This window comes from Schistocerca americana, unplaced genomic scaffold (assembly GCF_021461395.2).
Source record: "Schistocerca americana isolate TAMUIC-IGC-003095 unplaced genomic scaffold, iqSchAmer2.1 HiC_scaffold_332, whole genome shotgun sequence".
Lineage (NCBI taxonomy): Eukaryota > Metazoa > Arthropoda > Insecta > Orthoptera > Acrididae > Schistocerca > Schistocerca americana.
The window spans coordinates 162,501-167,500 of NW_025726052.1; positions in this window are offsets into that span (position 1 = coordinate 162,501).

The following is a 5,000-nucleotide window of genomic DNA, read 5'->3' on the forward strand; positions in this document are numbered from 1 at the left end:
GCAGCCGGCCGCCCGGGAGTGTGTCCCGGGGGCCCGCGCGAACACGCAAGCGTCCGCTCAATTATTCTGCAAACAGGAGGAGGCTGAGCTCCCCTGCACAATACACCTCGAAACCCTCTCAGGTCCCGGCGGCGCGCAGCGCCGTCCTAAGTACTTGGTCGGGTTCGAGAGAGGCGCAATCGCCCGGAGTTTGGCGAGTAGACGCTTTAGGTGCGACCACCCGTGCTCCCAACTGAGCTTGCCGCTGCCGACAGAGGCCCGGGAGCGTGCTGTCGTGGCATTGCCGGCGGGAGACAACACGCGCCACCTACGGTGGCCGGCAGCTCCAACGCCAGCGCCACAGAAGGACAAAAGCCCCACTTGGGTGCCGAAGCGAACTCTCCCAGCACAGCGCACGCGCCAACACGTCCGCACAGCTGCGATACAATCCACCTGCGAGAACCGCAGAGGCGACCGAGCAGCAGACGGCGTCGCGGCGCCGAGCGCCGGGCGGCGGCGCATCCTCAGCGCACACAGTCCTCAATCGGACCAGCACACTGCAGATGTCCACCGCGCTTCGCACCGGGCCCGCGAGGACCTACTTTGGCCGCACGGCGCCGCGTGCAGGGTGCGCCGGCGCGCAGCTGCGCCGCCTGCCGCCTCCGTCGGCCGGCGCGCCTGCCACTGGCCGCCCCCACCAGCCGGCTGTAGCGCGTGCGCCCACGCACCGCGCGGCCAGCACGCCGGAAGGCCCCCCCTCACCGGCCGGGGACGGTCCCACCCAGCCACCGCCGCGTATCGCTTCACACCCACATGCCATTCACGTTCGTGGGCATGGTGGGTATCGCTGAAACAACCGGTTGGTAGCTCAACCGATCGTCGCCATCACTGATTCACCTCTAGCGAGAACAACCGCACCACAACGGTTTACCAGTTCTTCATTTGCGTAACGTCACCAGCAAACGTAGACGTCCATCGCCATTTGCAAATTCAACGATTGTTGCATGCCTGTGTCAGGTGTCACGACACACTATGTCTGCCCACATACACGCAACAACATGTGCACGCTTCGCGAACACGTGGAAGGTGGCCCCCGTACGTATGCGATGTCCATTGCGCGAACGACTGTCAACCGGCCTCTGTCGCATGTCGCAGATGTGGAACGCAGTGCACCATGCTATCACGGTGTGTGAGAAGAGACGACTACGTCTGACAACACGCGCCACTACATCAACAGACGGCTCATGCTGATCGCCATCCACGGCATACCATACTGCAATCCAGCTCTTATAGGGAGACGACACGTAGCTGAGTGCACAATATTTGGACCGTATGGTTCGCCGTTGTTGGCGCAGTCGTGGTACGGTCACACATGTACCACGATGTATCATTCAGTACATGAGGACCAATGTGCGGTACAGTGTGTGATTTGGACGTACAACATCAGCGGACAGTTGCCACAAGCCGTACCACAACGTAGGCTGTGCTTCGCCATGCGAATGCCAATGAACAACTGCGAAGGGCATTGAGCATGTACGTCCTGCCGCCATCCGCATTACAGTGTATAGCTGCAAGGTGTTTAACATGAAGCGATACTCTGGGGACCGGGCAGTGCGAGTAGCAAACTATATTGCGGGGGTTGCAGTTAGGCAACACTACACTAATTTAACGCGTCGTATGACAATTACAGAGCAGGTTAAGGCCCAACGTGTGTTGGGTTAAGGCCCAACGTGTGTTGGGTTAAGGCCCAACGTGTGTTGGGTTAAGGCCCAACGTGTGTTGGGTTAAGGCCCAACGTGTGTTGGGTTAAGGCCCAACGTGTGTTGGGTTAAGGCCCAACGTGTGTTGGGTTAAGGCCCAACGTGTGTTGGGTTAAGGCCCAACGTGTGTTGGGTTAAGGCCCAACGTGTGTTGGGTTAAGGCCCAACGTGTGTTGGGTTAAGGCCCAACGTGTGTTGGGTTAAGGCCCAACGTGTGTTGGGTTAAGGCCCAACGTGTGTTGGGTTAAGGCCCAACGTGTGTTGGGTTAAGGCCCAACGTGTGTTGGGTTAAGGCCCAACGTGTGTTGGGTTAAGGCCCAACGTGTGTTGGGTTAAGGCCCAACGTGTGTTGGGTTAAGGCCCAACGTGTGTTGGGTTAAGGCCCAACGTGTGTTGGGTTAAGGCCCAACGTGTGTTGGGTTAAGGCCCAACGTGTGTTGGGTTAAGGCCCAACGTGTGTTGGGTTAAGGCCCAACGTGTGTTGGGTTAAGGCCCAACGTGTGTTGGGTTAAGGCGCAACATAGGTTAGGTTAAGGCGCAACATAGGTTAGGTTAAGGCGCAACATAGGTTAGGTTAAGGCGCAACATAGGTTAGGTTAAGGCGCAACATAGGTTAGGTTAAGGCGCAACATAGGTTAGGTTAAGGCGCAACATAGGTTAGGTTACGGCGCAACATAGGTTAGGTTAAGGCGCAACATAGGTTAGGTTAAGGCGCAACATAGGTTAGGTTACGGCGCAACATAGGTTAGGTTAAGGCGCAACATAGGTTAGGTTAAGGCGCAACATAGGTTAGGTTAAGGCGCAACATAGGTTAGGTTAAGGCGCAACATAGGTTAGGTTAAGGCGCAACATAGGTTAGGTTAAGGCGCAACATAGGTTAGGTTAAGGCGCAACATAGGTTAGGTTAAGGCGCAACATAGGTTAGGTTACGGCGCAACATAGGTTAGGTTAAGGCGCAACATAGGTTAGGTTAAGGCGCAACATAGGTTAGGTTAAGGCGCAACATAGGTTAGGTTATGGCGCAACATAGGTTAGGTTACGGCGCAACATAGGTTAGGTTACGGCGCAACATAGGTTAGGTTAAGGCGCAACATAGGTTAGGTTAAGGCGCAACATAGGTTAGGTTAAGGCGCAACATAGGTTAGGTTAAGGCGCAACATAGGTTAGGTTAAGGCGCAACATAGGTTAGGTTAAGGCGCAACATGGGTTAGGTTAAGGCGCAACATGGGTTAGGTTAAGGCGCAACATGGGTTAGGTTAAGGCGCAACATGGGTTAGGTTAAGGCGCAACATGGGTTAGGTTAAGGCGCAACATGGGTTAGGTTAAGGCGCAACATGGGTTAGGTTAAGGCGCAACATGGGTTAGGTTAAGGCGCAACATGGGTTAGGTTAAGGCGCAACATGGGTTAGGTTAAGGCGCAACATGGGTTAGGTTAAGGTACAATATGGGTTAGGTTAAGGTACAATATGGGTTAGGTTAAGGTACAATATGGGTTAGGTTAAGGTACAATATGGGTTAGGTTAAGGTACAATATGGGTTAGGTTAAGGTACAATATGGGTTAGGTTAAGGTACAATATGGGTTAGGTTAAGGTACAATATGGGTTAGGTTAAGGTACAATACGGGTTAGGTTAAGGTACAATACGGGTTAGGTTAAGGTACAATACGGGTTAGGTTAAGGTACAATACGGGTTAGGTTAAGGTACAATACGGGTTAGGTTAAGGTACAATACGGGTTAGGTTAAGGTACAATACGGGTTAGGTTAAGGTACAATACGGGTTAGGTTAAGGCACTTGGGGGGGGGGGGGGCCCGGTTTGTTGATTGTGATTATCGTAAGTAAATGACTGCGGCATCATCTGATTTGCCACGTCAGGGTGCACCTTTGGCTCATAACAGGCGGCGCTCTGATTCCATGCTTGTGGCAGACCTGTGTCTTTCATTCCTGCCATTGTTTGTGTGGTGTGACAGGAGGCAGTATTGTGATGTTGGGTGCACCCCTGTCTGGGACATGTGTGGGTGTTGGTGGCTTAGCTGAGCAATGGTGGTTGTCGGAAGGGTGGGATATTCTGTTTTCCGAGTGGACCTCCCGGTCTGGTTATGATAGTGTGGATTGTCTAATGTGGCAGAGAGGATGCACTGGGTGTTGTTCCATGCTGGTGCTTACATATTGTCTGTGTGCCTGTTACAGGCAGAGAGTAGTGCGTGATAAGAGTGTCTGGCTGACGTGTGATTGTGAGCAGAGTCTTTCAGCATGTATACGGACAGGTCTATACATTATCTGTATTCTGATGGCTCTATCTATTACTAATCAGCGCCGTGTATACGTTTAATCCGGTTCCAGTCGAAACTATTGTATCTCTGTACATTAGTGACACGGCGAGCCCGCTATGTAGTTACTCGTCTCGGCAGCTTCCACCGGTGTATGGCAAATGATTATAAGGAATCAGTCTAGTCGTCAATACCGATAGTCTGACGTCACATGTCTGGGGTGGGGGACGCTGCGCCCTTCCGGTGGGTCATGGCCTAGGAAGACTCTTCCCACGCAGGGGGGCTTGGACTGTCATTGACTCTTCCGAGTAATATACTTGCCGTACGTTTTTGCGACTGCGAGTGCAACGCTCACCGGTACCGACATGGATGGAGCGCCTCCTAGCTGCCGCTGAGCATCTGCATTCGTACAGCGAGCAACGCGATCGCGTCTGTAGCTCGTACGTGGTACGGCTCGCAGCTCATGTATATGGACAGCGGGAATGTCGCATATTGGACATAACTCTTCATGAAACGCACGTTATAGGGGTGGATTGCACATTGCGAGTGCGAGCAAAGTCCGCCGTTCATCCGCTGGAGTTGCGAGTTGGGCGGTTGGGGTGGGGCACGAACGGGTGCAGGTGGAGTGATTGCCGGTCCACGACTTCGTGCGGCAGAGGCGCTGGCGTTGGGGTGGGGTCGAAAGAAGGGCACTGTGGGCCCATCGCTGTCTTAGTCGGCTTGGCGTCTCATAGATGACGGTATCGTCGTTTGCAGGAGGTCATGTTGCGGGAGACCTACAGATGGCGGTATGTTTTGCGGTGCGCTCGACATGGCGGACGTAGTGTTGTCAGATTCGCATAGATGGAGGTATTGCATGTGGTTTCGCCGTATTTTCATAGATGGCGATACTGTTTTGCCGGCATGGTTGGCGTAGTTCCGTCGGATCCCTGTAGATGGAGGTGCCGTTCCTGGGCTGGCTGTCAATGTCGTTGCGTCACATGCGCATAGAT